This window comes from Rhinolophus hipposideros (genome assembly GCF_964194185.1).
Source record: "Rhinolophus hipposideros genome assembly, chromosome: 13".
NCBI lineage: Eukaryota > Metazoa > Chordata > Mammalia > Chiroptera > Rhinolophidae > Rhinolophus > Rhinolophus hipposideros.
The window spans coordinates 29,499,667-29,527,082 of NC_138059.1; positions in this window are offsets into that span (position 1 = coordinate 29,499,667).

Sequence of the window (27,416 nt, forward strand, 5' to 3'; positions counted from 1 at the left end):
TTGGTTGATCATAAAGTACAAATTTGTCCAGTTACCATGAAACATCCTACGTACTGAGTGATGAGTTTAAGTTCCCTTTGCCTGGTATCAACCCCAGCTTGAATGATTTCTCCAAGCCTGAGCTTAGAATTCATGATAAAGTGCTCAAAGTGCTCAATATCAGATACTCTTTCAAGCATGGGCTAAAAATTCTATACAAAGTTCTAGGAGGCAGAATCCCAGGGGAATGGGTGTCAACATGAGGGACAAAAACATCGTGCCTCCGGGGAAATGAACAGGTCACACCTGTGCCAAATCTACCCAGATAATGTGGCCTTTTTACATGGATACACAGAGAATTTCAAAGAAGCATAATTCTCTCATCTTTGGCTTGTAGCAGAAGGAATAAAACTAAGTGGGGCCACATACATGAGGTCTGTTGTTTTAAGCTTCCCCTGCCAGTTGGCATCCTAATTTTGACAAGACTTAGATATTCATTGCTTTCTACCCAATGAATTCCAACAATCCCTGGGTGACCTTGATTGACCAGCTTGGCAGTGGGATGCTAAAAGTGGGGGAAATACCCTAAAATATAAGAAGGTGATACCTCATCTTTGATTTTCTTGTTTTAATTTCCTTTTTATTTCTAAGTTTAGCCAATGGTCGGTGGAGGCTCAGCCTAAGTTTGGAAAAAATCTGTATGAGATTCTGGGAAGAAAGAGAAGTGAAGAAATAACATGAAATAACAAAGGGATGACCCAGTGGGATGCTTTGGTAGAATCCGTTTTTCCACTTCTCTGATTAGATTATCTGAACCTTGACTATCGATTTCAAAAAGGCACCCTCTTAGTTTGCACAGTTTCATTGAAAAGATAAATACAAGCATTGAGTGTTTCTTACCACTGGACAAAGTAAAACAGTGTGACCTTGTGAAAGGAATCTTCTGGGGTCATGGAGCCTGTGTGTTGGTATCAGCTCTAAATTGACTATAATTTTGAACAATTTAACTATTTCATGGCTTTGTTTCATTACCTATAAAATGGGGATTATAATGCTTTTCTGATCTGCTTCCCAAGATAGACTTGAAAACTGAAAACAAGCAAACAAATGCCAAGTGGGTTGCTCTAATACCAGGGTTGGGTATTGCATTTTTACAACTCAGATCAATCATTAAAACAGAAGAGGCCCCTAGAGGTGGGGCCAGCAATCTGATGTCAGTTAGAAATCGTCATGACGCGGTCCCTATTAGAAAGAAAAGTCAAATACCAAATATTTACAAAATTGTCACAGTTCTGGAGGCTAGAAGTCTAAGATCAAGGTGTCAGCAGGGTTGGTTTCACCCTGAGGCCTCTCTCCTTGGCTTGTACATGGCCGTCTTCTCTGTGTGTCTTAATATGGTGTGATCTTCTTTTAAGAACACCGGTCATATTGAATTAGGGCCCACTCCAATGACCTGATTTTACCTTAATGAACTTTTAAAGAAACTATTTTCAAGTGCAATCACATTCTGAGGTACTGGGGCTTCAACATATGAATTCTGAAGGGGCACAATTCAGCCCATAATATTAGTGAACATGTATCAGTCAATAGTGTTCCATCTTAATGCACTTAACAATAGCATTCTCTAAATTGGTCTTAAGTTCCTATTTCTAGTACAGTCATGCCTTGGTATCCACAGGGATTGGTTCCAGGACCCCCTGCAGATACCAAACTCCCTGGATGCTCAAGTCCCTTATAATAAGTGGTGTAATATTTGCAATATAACCTATGCACCTCCTTCTTTAAATAATCTCTAGATTGCTTATAATACCTAATACAATATAAATGCCATGTAAATCGTCGTCATACGGTATTGTTTTGGGAATAATTAGAAAAAAAACAAAGTCGGTCCATATTCAGTACAAATACAACCATTGGAGTCCTAACTACATAGTATACTTGTACATCAGCAACAATGTAAAGATTTTTTTCCCAAATATTTTTCATGTGAGATGGGATGAATCCACAGATTCCAAGGAACCCAAGGATATGGAGGCCAGCTCTCTCTGGTAAATATTTTTATGAGAAGCTAAGTATCCTCAACCCCCTAGCCAATGTCATGCAGTCATATCATGCCCTGTGCAGTGCGGTGTGTAATTCCCAGCCATTAGGGAGACATATTTGTTTTTCTTTTAATTTTTTTTTAATTGGGGAATGCTGGGGAAACTTTATCCAGGACCCATCAGCTCCAAGTCCAGTCGTTGTTTTCAATCTAGTTGTGGAGGGCGCAGCCCACTGGCCCATGTGAGAAACCAGCGACCTGAGTGTTATGAGCACTGCGCTCTAACCAACTGAGCCAAGTGGCTGCCCAGGAGATATTTTTCAACTGTGCACTCAGGTATTTTTTAGTCATGGAATACTCTTTATCCTCAACAAAGTTTTCCTTCATTACACACTTAGGCATTATTTGCGACAATCGCTTTTTTTTTCTCTGAATTATCTCAAAAGATAAGCTTGTCCTGCCTTAGAATCCTCTCCCTGATCCCAACAATATTGTGAATGGAACAGGCACCGTGATGGTCTTTTGGTACCCGTGTTTAGGTTTGTTCGGTTTGATTTTTCTAAGGGACTGTATATTTTCTTTCCAAATTTGAACTCAGTTCAATCAGGAACCTTTAGTCAAGGCTGTAGTCAGCCTTGCTGGTTGGAGATATAATCTAGCTGTGATGCCTTCTGATACTATTCATCACATCCATTATATTCTTTGTCTGTGTGATTCTAATAACAATGCTTTTCAAACAGAAAGGGAGCCTGAGTCCCCATCCCTGTAGAGGTCATAATGCTGAGTTCATCAAATATTTCAAGCTCTCTGCTTTTCAGACACGTGGCAGCATTGCACTTCTTACTTGTGGCTGGACAGGGTCATGCATTCAGGTCTGGTCAACGGCTTGTGAATGGAAATGATGGTGTCACTTCCGAGCCAGAGTCTTGAACTGCCAGTGTTAGGCCCTCCAGAGCTGTCTTTCCCTCTGCTGTGGTAACCAGCAATATTCCAGCTAGTCAACCTTAGCTTAGGAATGACTATGGCAAAGATCATGAGTGAGAACTAAACCTTATAAGTTTTAAGGCGTTGTTATTAGGGGGGTTGTTTGTTGCCGAAGCATAACCTTGACTTATAAATGTATATTGACCAATACAATCCCTTTTATCCTGTGAGGCTGTTATGCTCCAAGTGAATTATTCACCTCCCTACAGGGACCACTTCTGCATATCATGAGGTATTGAGGGGGGTGACTTTAAAGAACAAATGGACCTGTGACACATCTTCTCCACCCTCCCTCCCCCCACCAAATGGATGTTTTACATTTGCATAACTAAGAGGTGCCAAGTCCCAGGTCATGGAAAATGAACAAAGAAGCTCTGCTACAAGGTGTTTGGTATTATTTGTGACAATCCCTTTTTTTCTTTTGAAAAAAAGTGCCTGTGTAGTTTACCTAGAGAGAAGCGAGATGCCTTAGCCCACCCCCTTCATGCCCTGCCATCACCCTGGTTGAGCTGGTGGAGAGAAAGAAAAGATTATCAATCACTGTTTTAATAGGTGCAATGATGCCATCCCAGATAACCATGACACTTTCTGGAATTAATGCCTTAATTTTTATATTCATAAGTATTTAATGGAGATAATCTACTCCTTTCACCAGAAGCATCCTGCATTTAGGAAGAAGACTGGAGGATGGTATCCTCTGGGCAGTGCTGAAGGAAGCAGGGAAGGGTGAGCAGGTATCTCCCAGAATTTTCTACCTAGCAGCTGTAGGGAGTAAGAAAGAAAGTGCCTACGGCTGACAACTGCCGCCTTATGCCTGGTTTTGGTGGTAAGGGTATCACAAATGTTAAATAGATAAAACGCTGATCTCCTCCCCTAAATATTTTCAGACGACAATGTGATATGGTGGTAAACAACATGAGCTCTGGATTGTTGGCTTTCAAATCCTACTTCCACCATTTACTGGCTATATGATTTAGGGTAAGTCAGGATTAAATATGAGGATGAAATGAATTAGCACACATAAAGCACTAGGAATGCCTGGCACACAGTGAGCACGGCATGTAAGTGTTTTTGAGAATGGTGATATCCACTTTTCAAACACCCCAGCCACAAGGATCCTGTCTGGGTATGAGATTGGCCTACTTGGGATCTCTGCCTTTGGGGCCAAAAAAGGGTTTAACCTTGAGGACTATAAAGATACAGTTTTTAGAGTGACACATGTGCTGTTTCATCATAAAGACTCCAAGATCAGGCAAGATAACTGTGTCTCTGTTCCATACTTTGAGCTGAAGCTGGAGCTACAGGCCAGCTTCTTCTCTCCAGACCTGTTGCGTGGGTGAGGAGGTGTTTAATCATTTTTCTGAATCTGAATGTTTTGTGGATTGTTCGGTTTTGTTTTCAGTCTTTCTTCGGCAGCTGTGTAATCAATCCTTTTTAATGGGAGTAAATGTGGCTGTGTTCAAACCACCCTGCATCTCTTGGCCAGTGTGTAGACACCCTGGGTGGCCTCCGCAGTAGCCACCAGTCAATGTGGGAGAGACTTGGAGCAGGAACTTGGCTGGGGCCCTAGCTGCTCTGTTCTGGTTTGGCTGGCTTCTCACTGAATCTGCCCAGCCGCCATGCTTCGGACAGGGTTAACAGCGAGGAACTGCTTCAGGTCAGGCTGGTCAGAGCAGACTTAGCCCAATCGCAGGCTAACTGCCTGAGGGATCCCAGGCCAACCAGAAGATCAAGGCAAGACTTAAGATTCTACTCTCTTCTACTTGGAAAGTTGAAAACAAACGTGATCCTGGCTTCAAACCTGGTTTCCCCACTTACCTAATCTTGGGTATATTGTTTAACTTCTCTGAGCCACATTTTTCTCCTATGTAGAATGGACATGAGAATTAATACTAACCTCAAACCAGTTTGTTTGAAGGATGAGTGGACATATGTGTTTGACACAGGAGGTGCTCAAGAAATGTTAGCATTGTTACTTTAACTCCCACCTCCCCTCCCCATTGCAATAACATCCTATCATGCTTGTTTCTGCTCACGTTATTTCTCTTGTCTAGAAATATCTCTTTCCTCTCCACTGTACATAGACAAATCTTGTTCACTATTAATGTCTATTTCAGGGCAGGAAAGGGGAAGGACCCTTCCTGGAACCACTGGGAACTAGTCTGTATTGGTTTGCCAGAGCTGCTGTAACAAAGTACCACAGATTGGGTGGCTTAAACAACAGATGTGTATTGTCTCACAGACCTGGAGACCAGATGTCTGAGATCAAGGTCTTGGCAGGATTGGCTCCTTCTGGGGGCTGTGAAGGAGAATCTGTTCCATGTTCCTCTCCTTGCTTCTGGTGGTTTGCTGGCAATCTTTGGTGTTCCTTGGGTTGTAGAAGCATCACCCCATTTCTGCCTTCATCTTCACCTGGTGTTCTCCCTGTGTATCTGTCTCTGTGTCCAAATTTCCCTTTTTTATAAGGACACCATATATATTGAATTAGGGTCTACCCTAATGACTTTATCTTAACGAATTACATCTGCAACAACTCTATTTCAAAACAAGGTCACATTTACATGTACGGGGTTAGGATATATGAATGGGGGGGACACAATTCGACCTATAACAGGGTTCAATTACTAAAGCAGGGGTTCCTCAGGATTCCCAGTGCCAGCGTATGGACACCAATGATGCCATCTGCTTTCCTCTCCTGCCTAACCCCCACCCCCTGCCATGGTCCACTTTTGCTCATTCTGGTCTGACTACTGGCAGAGGACTTCAGGTCTCCCTTTCCCTCCTTCATTGTTGGCCCCTAAGACAGAATCACAGGACAGGCCTTCCGTGCAATTGACTACTGAGAAATAGATAGGTGCTAACAATTAGGAAAGACCTGAACCCATGGAGCCCATGGGGCCCATGGAGCAGCTGGGGATCCCCAAGGAAGCGCGCTGGACCCTGTATTTCTGACATCCAAGCTCTTGTGCTCTGGGTCAAGGTGAAATACAGGGTGGGTAAGTGGGTGGGAGTCAACCACCCTAAAAACCACATTTTCTTCTAACCTTGAGATTCTTTTGGAAGGGTGAGTCCAGGGTCTCAAACCCAAATGTCTATGGGAAGGCTTGGGTGCATACTATAAAGGAGCCAAGCCTCACATACAGGAAATGAGCAGAGATGGCCAAAGTACCAGTGTTGCCATGTGGGAAAGCAATTAATAGTCTGATTTTTCAAAGAAGCTGTAAACATAGATTTTTAAAAAACATTTTCTATTGCAGTGAAATATACATAACATAAAATTTCACCATTTTACCCATTTTAAGTATACAATTTTGTGGCATTCACAATGTTATGAACCATCATCATTATCCATGGAAATCTAGATTTTTATATCAAATACCCTGATTTTTAACTTTTGGCATCTAATTCATGTAAAAATAAACCCTTTATGTTGACCAGTTTGGAACTTTTAGGCTTATTCAGTGATTATTTGGTATTTTTTCCGTGGGTGGAGAAGGCTGGGAGAATGCTGGGCAAGATGGGCCCCAAATGCTGGAGCTCTGAGGCCTGGGACCAATAAGCCAAGGTTCCTAAGGTAGAGCCTGGGGGTAGGCGGATATTCCCTCAGAGGAGCTGGGGCCCTCCAGGAGCTGCTGCCAAGTTCACTGGCCAGCGCTCAGCATAGGCATTACACTGAGGGGTCATCCATTTTTTTTCTGAACTAAGTAAGCACCAAGATTTCTTTTACAGAGTAGAGGAAGGAAGCTCCTAAGAGGACTGATTTTGGGCTTGTCTCCAGTTTGGCAAGTAGAAGCTGGAATGGACTTAAGTTGATTGTTAAAACATGACCTTTCTTGCAGTCCTAGTGTCCTGGAGTGGTTTGTAGCAGTTATAGGTGAGATCTGTTCCTAGCTTTTCATACTCTTGGTCCCTGATCCAGGGCTCCTGACTCCCTTACCCCCTCCTGCTCCCAGTGGTCCCTGGTGGCTATTTGAACCCTGTCCTCCATGTTTATTTTCAGAAATGGGGCTCACTGAAATCCCCTCTCCTTTTGCCTGGCCTGGAGAAAGGCCCTGAAGACTCGTTCCCCTGAGGCCTGGGCTACATCCAGAGAGGGAAGCCAAAGTGTGGGTCATTGCCAGCAGACACTCAGTCCAAAGGCTGCATCCAGGGGGAAAGTGTCCCTCCCAGAGGGTCTCAGGGGATGGAAGGGGAATCTAGATGTACCAACGAGAACTGCAGAAGGCAGCAGCAGAGCAGAGTAAAGGTGAATGGAGGCTCAAGGAGGAGGGAAAGGGTCTAGAGCCTGAGCCGTGGGCCAGGAGAAGGAGCTGGAATTCCAGCAGCTCCGGGTTCCTGTCCAGTGGATTTCTGTCCCCGTATGGCCCATCTTGATCCCTCCTCTAGAGGACCACAGGCATATTAGATGCTACACCTTCTTAGGATGTTTATTCTGAACCTCATTTCCCCACAAAGTTTTCCCAGAAGTCTCTGCCCTGCCCACCAGTTTTTCTCTCTCCTGAATGTCCTAAGTTCCTCGGACCCTGACTAAATCCTGTCCTGACCTGTTATCATCTTGACCCATGACGTGTTGTCACACTGATTCATGTTGGCTGATTTTGTCTCCTTCCCTGGGCAGGGCTTTGGGCTGGACCAATAGGATGGACACAAACCTGTCAAGTTACCCAGGACTCTCCCTTGACTAACCTACCTGAGCTGAGGGATTTATTGCTGGTACAAATGACGCTCCAGGACTTCTCTGGACCTAGGCTTCCAACAACATTTTCAGGCCAGGCAAGAAAAGGAAAAGAAGGAAGGAAAAGACAGGGGGAAAAAGCAAAACAACTGGATGCCAGGGAAACCTCACTGGCCTGAAATCCCTCCCACAATAGCTGACAGGCAGAGCCGCCTGCTGACTGTGCCACCAGCTGGCATCCTTGCCCAAAGGTGCGTGCCTACACTCTTGGAGCACGAATGGAGGATGATATGACACTATTTGTGTGGCTCTAGTAGCCTTTTTTATGACAACGGGCATGGCACTTCCATTCCTTACCCTGAGTGACCTCTGTATTCATTGGCTGGTTCCTGCACAACAGAACCCTGCACCCAGCCTGTTGCCTGGGAGCCTACTGGAAACGAGTCATCCACACAATGCCCTTGTTTTTAGAGTCGGGGAAAGGGGGAGAGGTGTGTATGTAAGAGAGACTGAAACATGTTACATGATGACCGTTAATATTGAATTGTGCTTTCAGTCAGCTACACAGGTGTTTACTGCGGTCTTACTCTGTGTAGGCTCTGAGTTAATGTTCTTACACAGAGATCTTAAAACCACTCCTGAGAGTCCCCTCATTCCCCACACGGTGGAGACCAAACTTCTCACGGCATTCAGGGCACTTCACAATCTGACCTGAGCCTCCTCTTCTAGCATCCGCCATTACTACCGCTTCCGTGAACTTCTGACACACAGGGGCCCAGTGCCCAGCAGATTTCATTCCTGCCGTGAAGGAGCTCAGAGCTGGGGTGGACAGAGGCCTTGTTGCAAATCAGGTTTGTATGGCCAAGCTCCCCTGGAAAGAGCCACTTAGGCTGTTTGGTGACCAGAGTGGAGACAGAGAGGTTGCTGGGCAGCAGAGCCAAGATGGCAGCTGTGACCATCCTCCTCAGCTTCATTCTTCCTCTCCTACCCTTCCTCCCTGCTCTCCTAGCCAGCCAGTTGCTGCTTTCCCCTGTAGCAGGCAGTGTCTCCTCTTGGAAGGGAGGAGAAGACTCTTCCAGGCAACACACTGTTTGCTTCCACGCAGAAGGGGCAGAAATGGGGAACTCGCTCTGGGCTTGCATGACCTTCCCAGCCGAGCCACCACTCACCCCGTCCTGGTACAGGCCTCTGCTTATACAGCTAGCAAGGTTTGGGTGGGGTGAGAGAGGCAGCGCTAATGGGGATACCTGCAAGGTGGCGGCTACGTGCTGGTTGCCCTCTGGCCCCCACTTTTGTTTTGTTTATTTTGTTGTTTTGGAGGGAGAGGGTCTGATTCTCAGTTTCCTGGTTCTGACAATAGGACTTTTCAATGTAGTCATAGATGGTCTCTCAGTGATAGACTAGAATGATAAATTCCACTGTTGTGTAAACCAGAATGTCAGTTTATTGCTTTATGGTGTGTGTGTGTTGGGGGTGGGGAGATTAAATAACATTGGCCGCTGTAACAGAGAAATCCAGAAAAGAGGCTTATTACCTTTTAAAGAGGTTAGTGTGGTTTCTGTCCCACCAGTGTTCCTGCTCCCTCGACCAGTACTTCACGATCCAGGCTCATTCCATCTGTGGCTCCCTTGGTCTCAGCAGGATCTCCCCAGGGATTGTCTCCATGCCAGCCATCCCCGGAGGCAACCAGCAGGGAACATTCTGCTCCCTGTGGGTTTAGGGTCTGTCTCAGGATCTAGGGCTGCTTGGTGGCTTAACACAACAAAAATGTGTTCTCTCAGGGTTCTGGAGACCAGAAATACAAAATCAAGGTGACTGCAGAGTTGATTCTTCTGGAGGCTCTGAAGGAGAATCCTTTCCTGTCTCTTCTGGTGGCAATGTCCCTTGGGTATAGATGCGCCATTCCAATCTCTGCTTCTGTGCTCACATCGTCTTCTCCCCCGTGTCTCTCTCTGTCTTTCCCTTTGCTATCTCTTATGAGGACACCTGTCATTGGATTTAGAGCCTACTCTAATCCAGGATTATCTTATCCCAAGATCCTTAACTTAATTACACCTGCAAAGATTGCCAAATAAGTCACTGTGACAAAAAGAGAAATATGTTTGGTCTTCACCCCCAGTTCCTGACAAAGAGCTCCTAAAATCCTTAACCTCCTGAGTGATAGGGGTTGCTAGGAGCATCTTGTTTTTGATCTTTGACCCCAGTTCATGACACAGAACTCCTAAATCCCTGGGGATTGCCTGAATGATAGGAGTGATAGTTTGTTCTAATTAGGTGACTGTTGGTGGGCTCTTGGATGGGGGCTGGTCATCAGAACCAAGTCATGATTAGAAGCTTGAAATTTTCAGCCCCACCATCCATCCTCCGGAGGTGAAGTTTGAATTATCAATTTATCATATCTACTCGATGAAGCCTCCAGAAAAATCCCTCAACTATGGGATTTGAAGAGCTTCAGATTGGTGAACATATCCATGTGTCAGGAGGGTGATTCACCCCAACTCCAAGAGACAGAAGGCCCTGCACTCAGGACCTTTCCAGACCTCGTCCCATGTACCTCTTCATCTGGCTTTTCATCTATATAGCCTTTGCTATATCCTGTATAATACAACAGTAAATGTGTTTCCCTACGTTCTGTGAGCCATTCTAGTAAATTCTCAAACTTGAAGAAGGGGTGTGGAAGACCCCAATTTATAGCCTATTGGTCAAAAATAAGGGTGACAAAGTAGGATTTGCAACTGGCATCTGAAGCAGGAGGCAGTCTAGTGGGACTGAGCCCTTAACCTGTGCGGTCTCTGCTAACTCCAGGCAGTTAGTGTCAGAACTGAGTTAAATTATAGGACACTCAGTTGGTGTTTTCTGAGAACTGAAGAATTGGTTGGTGTGGGAACCCCACCCCCTTCCCACCTCCTCTCCCATATTTGGTGTCAAAAATATTCTGTGGGTATAGAAAAAAATAGTTTTTATTTTAGTCACATTTTGAGGTTCTGCGTGGACATGAATTTTGGGGAGACACTATGAATTCCATTACAGCAACATGCTTGGATATGGTGCACCTCTTGTGCCCACTTTCCATTGGCCAGAGATTAGTCACATAGCCACACCTAAGTACAAGAGACACTGGAAAATGTAAGCTAGCCCTGCCCAGGACAATGAGAGAACCAGTTTCAGGAACAGCTGCTCGTGTCTGCCACATGGGGTAGGGTCCTTGTCAAGGACTAGGAAGCTCAAGCTTCCACGGGAGGAATAACTCTCCCTTAGGCAGAACCAGATATACAGTGATAATAACTGTAACCTACTAGCCTCCCTGGTTTGTGGCAAACACTAGCCAATATGCCATCAGACATGTTCTCTTAAATATGCAAATTTCAAGGTCTGCTCCATGTGCTTGTATGTGCTAACAGAGCTGGTTTCACCACTTTCCCTTGGATGAAATCTTTCAAGGCCCGTGTCCAAAACACTTGGGTCCTTTGTGAATCCTTCCCACCCCTCCTAGGCAATCTCTCCCTCCTCTGTTTATACCTCTTGTCAGGAGGAAATTTGTCGTGGATGCTCCTTCCATGAACCAATATTTCCACAGACTATATAATAAGCCCCTCCTAACTTCCCTCTAGCATGGCGCTGCCTAACGGGAGGCAAGACCTCTCAGGCGGTGATTTGGAAGGTGGAACCCAGGCTTTTCCTCTTTGTTTTTTTCTTGGGTGCTAGTTTCCAATAAGAAGCACGAGCTATGTTCTGCTCCTCCTGCTGAGTGAGCAGGCTTGTCTGCAGATATAAGCCAGATTTTCCAATAGCAAACTAATAAAGCTGGTATTTTTCAGTCCAAATGCCTCACTTCTTTGTCATATTTCTCATTTGGCTTAGCACTCAGGCTGGGAAGAGAGGTGCCAATGCTGAGACTTAGTAGGTCCCCCAAACCTCTGCTATAGTCCTTTAACTTCATCCTATACAGTCACGAGCCTCTGAATGACGTGACACGTTCTGAGAAATGTGCCATTAGGCGATTTTGTTGTGCGAACATCATAGAGTGCACTTACACAAACCGAAGATGTGTAGCCCACTACGGTAACTGTCTGTGCAATACGCAGTAGGTTTGTTTACACCGGCATCACCACAAACACCTGAGTAATGTAGCGTAAGCCCTGACAGTGGGCTTTCCTTTTTGTAAAGCAAGTGCCTGACAAGCTTTGATTGCTAAGACATCCACTTCAAAGAGGGCTATCTCAAACACGTTGCTAGCCCCACCACTATGCAGTGTAGATAGCCAGTCTGCCTCCCCACTTCCTCTCTTTGTTTGGGAGATCTTGCTTTAGATAACTATTTGGGCTACTTGTGTTTTTTCTTTTCCTGAGCTTTAAATCCTTGCCCATGTGTTTCAATTCACTAATAAAAAGGAAGCCCTCAAAACCCTAGGCCCCCACGCTCAACCCTGATTAAAACAGAACTCCAAGCCAGACCTCACTCAGTCTCTCTCTCTCTCTCTCTCTCTCTCTCCCCTCCCTGCCAAACTTCCTGCAACCTTACTCCTGCACTGCCCACCCCCACAAACCTTGTACAATCCAGGTCCTGAAAACTTTTTTTCTTCAAGGTTTCCTAATAGTTATCACTGAAAGTTGTCTTGCAATAGATATAAAAACCACAAGGGTCCCTACAGTCATAACACTGGTATAGAAAGTGGAGATGTCTGTGGGAAGCTCACAGGGAGGGAGAAGGACAGGTCAGTGCTCCCAGGCATTTCTAGCCCATAGCATGACTATCCTAGACAGGCAAAACACAGTAATGCTATGACCTTACAATGGTTATGTCACTAGGCAATAAGAATTTTTCAGCTCTGTTATAATCCTATAGGACCGCCGTTGTATATGTGGTTTGTTGTTGACTGAAACATCTTTATGCAGGACATGACTGTAGTTAGTTGAATACATACTTATTTTTAAGGGCCTTGCACAGTGCCTGACACATAGTATGCATTCATGTTTGTTGAATGAATCAGTGAAAACTGGGAAACTAATATACATACAAAGAAATATCACCTCTAAAAAACACAGGGAACTGCAAAAATAGGACATTAAAAATTCTGGTTTTCTGGAGCATAATTTAGCAATATTCATCAAGACCTTAGGAAATGCTCATTCTTCTGATTCAGGAATGCCTCTTATAGGAATTTAACCTACAGAAATTGATAGATGTGTACACAGAATTATGTCCAAAGGATGTTGGCCACAACGTTTTCTAAAATAGCAAATGTTGAAACAAACTAAATATTTTTTTTATCAGTCAGGGTTCTTTGTTACAAGCAACAGAAATAAGTCCAACTGCTTTAAGGAAAAAAAAAACAACAAAGACAAAAGAAAAAGGAGTGATGGAAAAAGAACTGACTCTGGGTGGTGAACACACCATGTAATATATATATATATATATATATAGATGATGTATTACAAAATCGTACATCTGAAATCTATGGTAACAATTTTTGGGTAACAATTGTTACCCAAAAAACTTTAATTAAAAATAAATAAATAAATAAATTGGATTTATTAAAAGGTAGTGGATAGTTCACAGAATCTCTAGGAAAACCAAGATGTCAGGATTAGATGAGGCCAAAACCAATAGTCAGAAGAATCAAGCCACAGTATGCTTAACGAATACCCTCCTGCTGATACCCCTAGGCCCAAACATTGCAGCTAATGCTGCCAGCACTACAGCTGCTGACTGGTGAGTTCTAGAACCTTCTAGCTGCCACCTCTGCCCTACCTTTACTTGGGTAGAGGCCTTGAAATCCCTGCTTCTTCACAGTCCAGATTCCATTCCAAGTTGGAGCAAATTCATCTCATTGGCAAAGCCTTGGGCATGTGCCTACTCTCTAACTGTAAGGGAGCCTGGGAAAGTGTGTATTATTTCCAACTTCCCCCGTGGGAGGCAGGCTCTGTCTCATTGGGTGGAAGAGTCTCTAAACATAGGGAGAGGGTTATGATACAAAGTGTACTGCGTGGTCCATAAGTGGATGAATATCCACTACAGTGTCCCCTAAGACGATCAGTTAAGGACATTATGGCATATCCAAATGATATGATTCTATGAAGGTCTTTTTAAAAAGTCATTCTTTACAAGAAGATATAATGACCTAAGGAAATTATCATGATATAGTAAGTGAAAAAAAATTGCATGTGAAATAGTATAATCCCAAATATATTTTTAAAAATGCTATGGACATAAAAATGGAATTATATACAACACAGAATGTTAATAGAAGGACTCTGGGTAGTGGGACTATTGATGATTTTTTTCTATTTTTATACTTGTCTGGGATTTCCAAATTTTCTAAACGAACACACATTTTTATAATTAGAAAACAAGTAATGCAAAGATTTTCAAGAGACTGGGAGTGAGCAAAACTGAAATGTCAAGTGAAACATGTTAGTAACCAGCTCTTCAGGAGCATGCTAGCACTTCACTTGAAGGACAAAAACTGACAGCAGTCTGTTTCAAATCATCAGACACACCAATATTGGTGTAAATCAATGACAACTTAGGAGACACAATCAGAGCTGACTTAGATTTTTCTTCATTTTCCATAACTATCAACTTGTCGATTTCACTTAGAGGAGGTACTTCTATAGGAAAAGGCCTGTAGGGCTGTGTGGGTGTGGAGGCACTATTCTGTACCTTCTCCACATCTGGGAGCATTTAATCCAGAGAACACAGTAAGAGTATGTATACAAGTATATAATAGGCATACCTCGGAGATATTGTGGGTTCCCTTCCACACTACTGCAATAAAGAAAGTATTTCAACAAAGCAAGTCGTAATATTTTTGCTAGTGGAGGGTCTTGCATTCAATTTGTAAAAAAAAAAAAAAAAAAAAAAAAGCAACACCTTGGAAGTGAAGTGAAGCAAAGCAGAATAAAATGAAGTATGCCTGTAAATTACACGGTGGCGGGGGTTGGTGGGGTGGACAGCAAAGCTGTTTTGGGCTTGAGGTTTGGCTGTAGGAATGGCGAGATCTAGTGGGTCACAGGTGGAAATAAACTGATTGCTTCAGTGTGACCGAGCCCTAAGAAATGTTTCAACTAGGGAGACTTTAGGGTATGAAAGGAAAGGCCAAGCTTTCAGGAATTTGAAAGACGGGAAAAAATTGTGACGACTAATGGTGTTTTCAGAAAAACAGCTAAAAGTAAAATTGGGGCAAAATTCAAAATTAGCTTAAGAGTATACAGCCAAAGGTTACTGGCATTGAAGAGAAGGAAGAAACCAACACTTACTTATTGAGTACTGCCTGAGAACCCAATAGTAGGTTAAGGGTTTTAGAGTATTATTTACCTTCTTTTAATGGGTTAATCACTGTGAAGGGGCCCCCAGTGGAGCTGAGGCCAAGGGCTTGAGGGTTTCAAGCACAATTTTTCCTTTCGAAGGGCTGCCAAATTCTCACCAATAAAATAGTTCATTTTTATCAAACCACATAAAACAGAAGGAGTATGTTAAAATGCCTATTGTTCTTTCACTTCAATTGGAAGTGCACATTAAAATGCAAATTGTTAGGTGCACTGAACCCTCTTAATGCTCTGGGAGGGTTGGAGATCTGCTTTGTAAATATGCTCCTGGGTGAGTGTTAAGCACAATCATATTTGAACTATGTGGCCAGCTGCCTCTCCCAAATCTGACTCGAGCAAAGGCCCAGACCTTGATCATGGGACTGGCTCTGCCGGTCATCAGGTGACCTTGAGCCCATACTCAACCGATTTGTACTGTCAGATGGGGTTATAATACCCTGTACCTCCTGGAGGATGAAATGAGATAAAACAGATAACAAAAATGAAATAGTGTTGAAAGTTATCCGTTCTGCATACATGAGGCAGTGTGACCACATCAGATAACTTCTTTGCAAGGTTTAGAACTCACTGTTCCACAGGGGTGCCTCTGTACTGCTTTAACTAACTAGAACCAGCCCAGGAAGGGCGAACCTTACCCCTGGGAAGGCTGGATGGCAACTCTGTGTTGTTTAATTGGGTTAAACCACCAAGAGTTCCTGTGGCCTCTCCTGGGGCTGACCCCAGCACCACCCTCCTGGCACAGGGTGGCACGGCTGTCTGCACGTCTGAGGTTGGTTCCTGTTCTGCCAAATTCCAATCCTGAAAGCCCAGCTTGGTTGGCCTGGCAGTTTGTTGGACAGAGAAGTGTCTGACTGCAGGGTGGCCATGCTGAGCTCAGGGCCAAGGCTGGGACTTCTCAGATGTGGCTGAGCCATAGTGCAAGGTAAAGGGAGGCGGCGAAAAGGACAGAGAGATGCCAGGCCCCAAGCGAGCGTCCAGGAGGACTTGCTCTGGCCTCAGCAGGCTTCAGCCCTCCAGGAGACCCTTCCTTTGTGAGCTAACCCCCACCCCAAATGATGGTGAAGCAGCCTCTGGTATTCATTCATTTATCCACTAAATAGTTGCTGATCACCTACCAGCCACTTACCACCACTTACCAGCCTGTGCCAGGCTCCAGGAAGGCCACAGTAGACGACAGCATAGCATTTCTGTTTTCAAGCTGTTTGTCATTTAGTGGTTCTTACCCTTGAGTTTAGATCTGGAGAGTTTGTCAAAAAATCTGATTCCTGAGCCACAGCCCTAAGATTCTGATTCAACAGGGCTGGGAGGGGGACTGAGCGCCTCAAGCGATTATGCAGGGTGGGTGGGTCGGTGGGACGGTCTTCCCACTAGGCTTGGAGAAGCACTGCTCTGGCCCAAACCTTTTGGGAAAAAAGCAGGTGAAATACAGCCTTTGAGAATGTCACTTGTGTTATGGTGACTACCAGAGGATCAGCTTTCAAGGGAGGAGAGGGCGCCCCCTGGTGAACAAGGCGGGTTGTCGGGAATTGGAGAAGCCCTTTCTCTAGGTGCAGTCACCTGCTTTCAGCCAGCGGGGCTCCTTTGCCTGCCAGCCTCCTTTCTGGGGATGCCGATGTTAAGACCCATGTGCGGTGTGATGTTTACCTGGAAGGATGGCTCACTGGGCCTGGATTTCCCTGTGCTGAGGAACTGTCTGCAGTTGGCCTGCCTGATGCCTTTTGGGTTATTTTCTGGATATCTTGCCCCTTGATTATTTTCCATCCTGGTTTTCTGGCACACTGTGAGTCTAGGTAACTTTGTACTTCTCACTCATTCTAGAATCTTAAACAATATCTCTTTTGTTTAAGAGTCAGAAAGCTGTTGTAAGTAACCCCGCCCACTCTCAAACCTATTTTAACGCTTTAGGAACTCCGTTAAATTCAGACACTATTAAAATCAGGACTCTATTCCCTCCTTTCCTTCCCCTGCAAGTTTTAAAATTCTATATCAAAACTACAGCAATGATTTAAAAGGAAAATAACCAGGTTTTAAATTTTTTTTAGTCTGGAGGAAAACAGATTGAGTCTTGTGTCCAAAATACATTTGGATAAGATTTTTGCTGTGTCTGGGGCAAAAGTGTCCGACAATGCCAACTCCAATTATTTTTAAGAGTTTTTCTAACACTTTTTAAAAAATGGGCAGTTTCTGAAAATGTTCTAGAAAAGAAAGTGAAAAATAGAATGAAAAAAATGAAAGGCAAAGCTTCCATATTCTAGAAAGTTTTAGATGGTGTGTCCTTGGAAAAATAGCACTGATGCTGATTGCAATGGTTTGGAAAGGGTGGAAAACAAACCAAAGCTCCCCTCAGGTGCCACCACTTCATACGTAGTCTTAAATAATCTCCTTAATTTCTGAAAAACTCAGTTTCCTGACTGGTAAAATGGAGATATGAGGACTACTTTGTAAGTTCATTAATGAAGAATAAATAATTTCTGTAGAGTTTAGCACAGGGCCTGACACAGAGATGTAACAAATAAATGCCTACTGTCATAATCACCATCACCACTACCACCACCACCATCATCATCATCATCATCATCATCTCCACGTTAGGAAGTCTACCAGTCTGCTTTCTATAGTAAAATGTGGCCACTTTAAGAAATATGTTTTTTTCCTCATACTTACAAATGTGGTAACTCCTTTCGTCCTGTCACTGAGCCAAGCTTTGGGGGATTGTTTTCAAACTAACACTTACTGAGTAGATAGAATAACACCAAGTAGAATAGAGGTTTTCAGGGGCTCAGGGAGCGGGCAGGGATGTTATTATTTAATGGAAACAGTTTTAGTTTAGGAACATGAAAAAACTCTGGAGATGGATGGTGGTGATGGTTACACGCCAATGTGAATGTGCTTAATGCCACTGAATTGTACACTAAAAAGTGGTTAAAATGGTAAATTTTGTTATCTACCTGATAGCTTAGGAAGTGCCCTTCTGTGGTCAGCCCAAGCCAGGTTCTAGTTCACTAAGCTCTGAACTAAGCATTTTACATGCCATTTCTCTTTTAATTCTTTCAATACCCCTATGTGGTTAAGTTCTCTTATTGTTAACATTCAATATAGGTGAGGAAATGGAGTCAGAGAAAGGGGAAGTAATTTGTCAAAGTCACGCAGCTATTAAGTGGTAAAGCTAGCTTTTTTTTTCTTTTTTTTTTTTTAAGATTTTATTGGGGAAGGGGAACTGGACTTTATTGGAGAACAGTGTGTACTTCTAGGACTTTTTCCCAAGTCAAGTTGTTGTCCTTTCAGTCTTAGTTGTGCTTTTTAATTCAGGTCTACTCTTCTTGTTTCATTTGAGTAAATACTTCACTCTGATAGCTGGTCTCTTCATCTACATAGGAAAATACAGGATTGTTGTTAAGAGCAATGAATGATCAAGAAATTATTCAAAAATTGAAATTGCCCACGAGGGGAAGCAGAGTTTGCCATCCTAAAATACGCCTTTAGGGATATTATTTTAAACTGATGATTTTTAAGAAACAAAAGGTTCAGGAAAAATCTTTGACCTTCCCCCTAGCTGCCTAAAAGAAGTCAAATAGAGGACCAGCTCCAGGCAGGGAGCTATCATCACAGATAACTATAGTTTAATATGAACTAGTGTGTAATAGACAGGGAGGAGCCTAGCAAGGTCCTTAGGATCAAAGTCCTCTCTGTGTCCCTTTGTTAAAGATGGCCCAGCAAACATTTATTTACCAAACATTTGCTTTTCCATCTCCATGTAAATTGCCTTTCCTCCCCTTTGAAGTCCCAAACCCTTCGCCTTCGCTCAAGGTGGCATATAAGTCTTACCTGCCGACTTTGTCCTCAAGTCTCATATTCTTATGGGAACTCCATATGTACATATGCAATAAATTTGCCCATTTTTGTATTAATCTGTCTCATGTTAATTTGACTCCAGCCAGAAGAATTTAGAAGGGTAGAAGGAAAATTAATTTTTTCACCGCCACAACTGTATATGTTTCTAATTTTAAATCACTATATCATAGATGCCTGTAACACACTTTGCTGTGTAAGGCTGCTATTTATGTTTTGGATTTATCTCCTCTTCTAGAGTGGAAGTGCAAGATCTAAAGATGAGCATATCCTACAATCTGTCTGTATCATAGCATACAATTTAGAAAGCAAACCTGAATCACTTCTGGATATATATACTCAAAAGAATTAAAAGCAGAACTTGAACAGATATTTCTACACCTATGTTCATAACAGCATTATTCACACTAGCCAAAAAGTGGAAATAATCCCAATGTCTGCAGATGGATGAATAGATAAATAAAAACTAGTATAACCATACAATGCAATATTATTCAGCCTTAAAAAGAGAGGAAATTCTGACACATGTTACAACATGGATACACTTTGAAAACATTACGTTAAGTAAAATAACCCAATCACAAAAGGATAAATATTATATGATTCCACTTTTAGGAGGTACCTACAGTAGTCAAATTCATAGAGACAAAGTAGAATAGAGGTTTTCAGGGGCTCAGGGAGGGGGCAGGGGTGTTATTATTTAATGGAACCAGTTTCAGTTTAGGAAAATGAAAAAGATCTGGAGATGGATGGTGGTGATGGTTACATGCCAATGTGAATGTGCTTAATGCCACTGAATTGTACACTAAAAAGTGGTTAAAATAGTAAATTTTGTTATCTACCTGATAGCTTAGGAAGTGCCCTTCTGTGGTCAGCCCAAGCCAGGTCCCAGTCAAAGTGATGTGTGAGGTTTATATGTCCACACTTCAGCTAGATGTCAGCCTCAGAGAATCAGGGATTATTATGGAGGGAAGGAGAACATGGAGACATGAGAACTCAACTCAGGTACTTCCTGTTAGCTTGGGGACACAGATGACAAGCTACATTCACAGAATGCAGAAAAAGAAGACATAAACTTACTGTATTTTGCCGTGTATAATGTGCTCCCATGTATAATGCCCACCCACCTTTTTGGCCCAAACTTTCAGGGGAAAAAAATCTTTCCTTTTAATTTTTTAATTCAAATTTTATTTGTTTATATTTAGGTACTTGTTTTTGTATTATAAAGGAATTTTAGCATTTATTTATTGCACTTTAACTTGTAAGCATAAATAAAAGAGTTTAAAACATTTATATAGATACAGAATTAGTCCTACCCTTGTATAAAATGCACATTTTTATTTTCCCCTCACAAATTTAGGCAAAAAAGTGTGCATCATACATGGCAAAATATGGTAAATGAATGCAGAAGGTTTACATATTTTTTCCTAGCAGTGTAACAGCAGAAACCATCAGTACTTATCAAAGTTGCAGGGTTTCTGTTGAGAGGACGGAGAGTCACAAGCCTGTCTCAGAGCATCCCAGTCCTTGTAGCAGGAGCAGATGTGGCACGTTCTTTGAGTTCCGGAGCCCTATCCATCCACCATCTTGTGGCTCAGCCTGTTTCCTCTTTCTAGATAGAGCAGTGAGCTGTAACAATCCTCCACTGCTCTCCCACCTCTCTCCGTGTCACAGGAAGGACCAAGCTCTGAACCCAAAGTGATAGGTGAGGAAGGCACTTATTTAAATTGGTTTTTTTTTTTTGTCAGAGTTTATTTTATTTGTTTGTTTGATTAATTTTATTTTGTGTTTAGCACAGAGATTTGCTGATTTTTTTAAAATTTATTTATTGGGGTGACAATTGTTAATGAAATTACATAATTTCAGGTGTACAATTCCGTATTACATCATCAATAAATCCCATTGTGTGTTCACCACCCAGAGTCAGTTCTCCTTCCATCACCATATATTTAATCCCCCTTACCCTCATCTCCCACCCCCTACTCCCCTTTACCCTCTGGTAACCACTAAACTATGTCTGTGTCTATGAGTTCTTGTTTCTCATTTGTTTGTCTTGTTTTTGGTTTATATACCACATATCAGTGAAATCATAGGGTTCTCTGCTTTTTCTGTCTGACTTATTTCGCTTAGCATTATATTCTCAAGATCCATCCATGTTGTCACAAATGTTCCTATATCATCTTTCCTTAACGCTGAATAGTATTCCATTAAATTGGTTTTAAAGAAACACAGGCACCATTTTTTGACTCTTTGCTGTCCCCTCAAGGAGGTCTTTGACTACTCATGAGTTTTGTAAACTTTAATAAACCTTTGTTGCAACACTGACTTCCAGAGCTGGCCAGGCCTGGCTAAGTTTAGCAGGAGAACTTCTGACCCTGGGCTCGAGAGGAAAGGGTATCTGACAGCCCCCAGTAGCTTAGGCCCAGAGATAATTAATGCTCCTGGCATCTCCCCATCCACTGTTGCTCTGCCTGTAATGCTCCGTAGTGCAGGAAACCCAGGACCCAGCTCAGAGCTTCTCCTGGTGTCTGGAGCACACTCCTGTGCCTGCTGAGCTAGGCTGGGCTAGAATGATGAGTTCTGTTTGGCTCGACCCCTCACTATTTCCAAACTTCCCAGTTCCTGGAACCTGAAGTATGTGGAAATTATGGATTTCCAGTCATTATTAGAAATAACCACTATGGAATCTAATTTTAAAGGAAAGTATTATTAATCAAAACTAATGTGCCATGTATGGCTCCATACATGGTGAGGGTTAGAATGAAACTGCAGTTAAAAGTCAATCTTCCTGGGTTTAAATTCCAGTATTGATACTTGCTATGTGACCTTGGGCAAGTCATTTGACCTCTTTAGTTTCATTCCCTGTGTCTGTAAAATGGGAAGAATATGTATATACCTCATTGACATAGTGTGAGAATTAAATGAGATATTACACATAAAGTGCTCGGCTGAGTGTCTAGAACAGAATATGTCAGTTGTTATTATTGACATTCAAGCAGAAGAATATATTTGTTTATATGTAACTTTGATTCTTATGTTTTTGAAGACATTTTTATGCCAGGTCTACATATCTTTTCCATAATCAATATGCAATAAAAAGCAGAGAAAAGCATGACAGTATCAGAATGCAGAACACTGAGAAGAACTTCGCAGTATCATAGCTCTCCACACACCTGGGTGCCCAGGCCACTTACATAAATGTTTTTGTTTTTGTTTTTAACTTTCTGGCCTATTTATTTTATTTTACTATTTTATTTTATTTTATTTATTTTATTAGGGAATATTGGGGAACAGTGTGTTTCCCCAGGGCCCATCAGCTCCAAGTCATTGTCCTTCAATCTAATTGTAGAGGGCGCAGCTCAGCTCCAAGTCCAGTCACCATTTTCAATCTTTAGTTGCAGGGGGCGCAGCTCACCATCCCATGCGGGAATTGAACCGGCAACCCTGTTCTTCAGAGCTCACACTCTAACCAACTGAGTCATCCGGTCGCCCTCACATGTTTTTGACACCTGGAAGTCTATGGACATTTCCAGACAGTGTGTATGTCCCTAATCTTTACGGAATCTTTGAGGGAGAAAGTGTGTCTGAGATGCCCTTGATCTTTCACTCTCCAAACAAGCAGTAATTTAAAGCATGTACTTGGCACTGAATTGCCTGTCTGAGGAGGCAGCCAGAAGCAGAGAACTAGAAGTTGTGAAATTTACCCTCCAAAGAAAGCAGATATAACACACACAGGGCTCCCACCACCATGCCATTGCTGGGGCCAGGTTGGAGTTCTCCACGTTTCTCCACCTTTTTAGAAGGGTCAACTTTCAGAGCAAGACAGAAATGTGCTGGAGAACTAACCCAAAGAATGAAGCTAAGCCACATCATTGTGAACTAGAGGTCTTCTTTGCCAGGACCTGGAACAGGCTTAACAAAATGCAGGAATGTCAGACTCTGGTGAATAACTGGGTGCATACAAAAGCCAAAGTTTAGGATCTTGGTGTGAGATCCTCACAAAATATAGAAATGGTCAACAGAGAAGACCATTTCCATGGATGGGGTCAAATCATTTCAGCAACTGTCTTTGCCTCTGAAACCACGAACTATGGTGCTAATTAAAGCTGTTGCTTGGTGACATACCTACTCGTCCACGTGCCTACTACTGACTTTCTAGGACTCTTTCTTCTTCTCCTTCTCCTTCTCCTTCTCCTTCTCCTTCTCCTTCTCCTTCTCCTCCTTCTTCTCCTTCTTCTTCTTCTTCTTCTTTATTAACCTTCATCTGGTAAGGTTAATAAATATTTAATAAGCTAATCTTCTTATTTAAGTATAAACCAAAAGCATCATCTCAAAAATCTTTCCAGGGCCAGCCCAGTGGCTCAGGCAGTTGGATTGCCCTACTCCTAATGCCCAGGTCACTGGTTCAATTCCCATATGAGCCAGTGAGTTGCGCCCTCTACAGTTAAGATTATGAACAACAGCTCTCCCTGGAGCTGGGCTGCCATGAGCAGCTGGAGGTCGGCGGGAGCTGCCATGGCCTGCTGCAGGCGGCTGTGTGCTGCTGTGGGCTACCATGTGTTGCATGAGCAGCCGGTAGCCAGCGTGAAAGAATTGGAGAGAGCTGCCGTGAGAGGCCATGAGCTTCTGTGAACGGCTGACCAACTACTGGCAACCGACCGCCCCGGCGAGGGAAGCGCAAGGCTCATAATACCAGCATGAGTCAGGGAGCTGTGTCCTACACAATTAGACTGAGAAACAACGGCTTGAACCACAGTAGGGGAGAGGGGAGGAGGAAAAAGGGGGAAAAAAATCTTTCCAAACTCATGCCTCATACCATTCTTCACAAATGAGCTGTGTAATTCGTATGACCCTATTCCCAACACCCAACACCCTCTCCTCTCTGCTCAATGGGCCACCATATAATCCAAGCTTTGACAGGCTGTATAATCTACCCCCCAATTGCAGAGATGGCACAGAAATGAGTACTTGTCCCAGATGGCCCAATTAGACTTAGTGTAGGGGTGTTTATTGGAACACGTGTGAAGAGAGGCTCTCTTTCCTATCGAATACCTGAGACACTGGAATGTGAACCTGGAATGGCTGGTGGCCATTCCACCTCCTAATGGGAGGAGCCTATTTAAATGAAATCAACACAGACAAAGCAGAGACAAAGGACAGAGAGGGAGAGAGACCAAGTCCTGATGACAGCACTGGAGCCCTTGGAGACCTCATACATTTTCCTCTGGACTTTTGGCTATGTATACTAGTAAGTGAAACTTGTAAAAATTTACGTCACTTTAAGTTATGTTCATTGAATAAATGAATGGATGAATGAATGAATGAATGAACCTGGCCACACACCAACAAAAACCAAGAATACTTGCTACAGTCCCAATCAGTGTCGATGCCATGGCCTTGTAGAACATTTTGCTATGGAATCACAGTGAGTCATTCCCATGTTGTGGTGGGCATTGCTAGTTGCCTGCCCATTTGCTACCACTCCTTCCGGCCTCACTTCCTGCTCCTTGTTAACACAGCAGCCAGGTTTTAGCCTGTAGGGATAACTCATAATTGATCTCCAGGGTGTCTCAACAGATTGCACATTATAAGACTTTTAGGATCACTGGTCCCCACTCATTAAATGACAGTAGTCATTGTTGACAACTAAAAATGCCTCCCACCCTCAAGTGCTCTCCCCCACATTTTCAAACTCCTGTTACTCCTTTTTGCTAAATATTTATTTTCCCAAATTCCCTTGCAACCAGGGGTGACTACATTATCTGACTATTAAGAAATAAGGGGAGTAAGTATCTGCTAACAAAAAGTAAAATTCTTTCTTGTCCCCACTCTCTTTCTTCCTAATTTGAATATGGTGGTGTCAGGAAATGATTTTTCTGACATAGCAGTCATTTTTAGAGCACGAGTGTTAGTTTTGTAAGGCTGCTGTGACAAATTACCATAAACCTGGTGACTTAAATCAACAGAAATTTATTTTCTCACTCTTCTGGAGGCCAGAAGTATGAAATCAAGCTATGAGCAGGATTGGTTCCTTCTAGAGGCTCTGAGGGAGAATCTATTCCATCCCCCTCTTCTTAGCTTCTGATGGTTGCCCTCAATCCTTGCATTCCTTGGCTCATAGAGACATAACGCTCATCTCTGCTTCTGTCTTCACATCAGCTTCTTCTCTGTGTTTCTCATACCCTTCCCTTCTCTTCTAAGGACACTTGTCATTGGAGTTAGGGCCCATCCTAATTCAGAACGATCTCATCTCGAGATCCTTAACTTAATTACATCTACAAATGAAGTCACATTCACAGGTTATGTGTGGACATATCTTTCAGGAGGCCACCATTTCACCCACTACAATGAGGCAACAAGTCCAGGATGGAAAGTCAACATGTGAGAATGCCAGAGAAGAATGTTAGAAAGATCCAGAGCTCTTGATGACATCATCCACTCATTGGTGGTTTTTGAGCCACTTATCCAAGCCTAGAACTTTTCACCTCTAAGGCTTGTGTCTATTAATGAAGAAGTTTTAGAATAAGAGCTAGCAATTTTTCCTCAGACACACATACATCAGTCACAAAATTTCCCTGTAGTTCATTTACTGCTTTCACCTAACAATCAATTTAATGGAACCTGGCAAATTCAGCAAAATGACAGGGAAATTCAATTTAATTTAAATTACCACTTTGGGGGGATTAGAAAGAATGTAACAAACAGGAAAAATAAGGCCATTGCATCATTCAGTGTTGATTCATTTTGACTGGAAAGGCTAAATTTCAATTATTCATGGTAGAAATTTGTAAGAAAGCAGCTAACATGCTCTGGGAACATGTATTAAGGGTACACGTGAACTCAAACTACAGCTCATGAGGTCACAGTCCTCCGTACAAAACTCTTCCTTCAGGTAAGCTACGGAAGAGGGGAGGCAAGAATTGAGTTCCTCTTGCAGTCAGGCAACTGGCATTTTTTGTTTTGTTTCTTTCAAAATTACCCAAGTAGCATAATATTCTGTCTTTTTAATTTTTAAATTTAATTTATTTATGTATGCCTTAAAATATGTAAAATTTTCTCCAGAGGCATAAATGCAATTGTATGTAGTTCTTATTGTTTTCGTTTTATTATTGGCTTCCCCTTCCCTCTCTGATGTTCTCTTCACCACATGGTCTCTGTCCCCTACAACTCATCCCTGTAGCCCATGATTACAGCCAAGACTGTGTCTGTTCGTATCTTTCTCCATCTGTACGCTTACCGCGTTAAGCCGTTAATCAAACCTGCACACGAAAAACTCCTAATTGGATATACATGGTGAAGTCCTGGATCCTGCAAATGAAGCCACACAACCTGAGACTCAGGCATCAAGGGGCGCTCACAGTGTGGGGGAACAGGTTGAAGCTCTCAGGCCCGGATGGTGGGCATGGCAGACAGGGTTTGCACAGCAGCAGAACTGCTGACTGTGTGGCATTACCAGATGCTGCCAGGTAGGTAGAAGGCAAAAGCCCAAGTGGCCTCTGTTCAGGGAGGCCTCCTCACCCAGCTGGGGCCCTCTGCACCCTGCAGGAGGAGCAGAAGGTGACCCCAGAGAACCATCGTTGTCGGATGTGCCCTTTGTACTGCTCTCATATACTTTTTAGGCTCAGTGGAGCTAGTGAGTAGGACTGAGCAGTATTCAAGGGTTTCCATCTTTGAACCCAGTTCAGGTCTTCTCAGATTCATGTATGAGGCCTAACTATAGAGGAATAGTTTTTAAATTCTTCTGTATCTTCCCTTTTTTGCTTATGGAATTCCCTTGATTCAACTGGCATAGTGCGAATGCATTCTTCTGCAGTTGTTGCATAATATTCCATGGCGTACATGCAGTTGTTGCTTCATTCCTGTTAGTGAGCTTCCATTTCCAGTTTTTCTTTCTCTCTCTCTCTTTGTTTCTCAGTCTCTCTCTCTCTCTCTCTCTCTCTCTCTGTCTCTCTCTGTCTCTCTCTCTCTCTCTCTCTGTTACTGTTCTGAAAATTTCTGCAATAAACATTCTTGCACATATGTCCTGAGGCACGGGTGCTTTTATTGCTATGGAATGGATCCCCAAGAATAAGATTACTGCAACATGGATGAACCCTGAAAACATTATGTTAGCAGAAAGAAGCCAGTCACAAAGGACTACATATTATATGGTGCCATTTATATGAAATGTCCAGAAGAGGCAAATCCAAAGAGACTGAAAATAGATTGTTGGTGGCAGCCTAGGGCTGGGTTGGGTGAGTGATTGTAGGGAACTGGGAGTGATTGCTAGTAGATGTGTGTTGGGCAGTGGGGGAGGTCTTTTGGGAGTGCTGAAAAGGTTCTAAAATTGATTGTGGTGATGGTTGCACAACTATGAATATACTAAAAACCACTGGATTGTATACCTTAAATGGGCGAATTGAATGATATATGAATTATATCTCGACAGAGTTGTTATTTTAAAAAATGAGATTACTGGGTCAAATGTATATGTATTTTTAATTGAATGGATACCACCAGAACTTTCCAAAGAGGCTATAGGTCTTCCAATTTTCACCAGCACTAACAAGAACATCTTTTC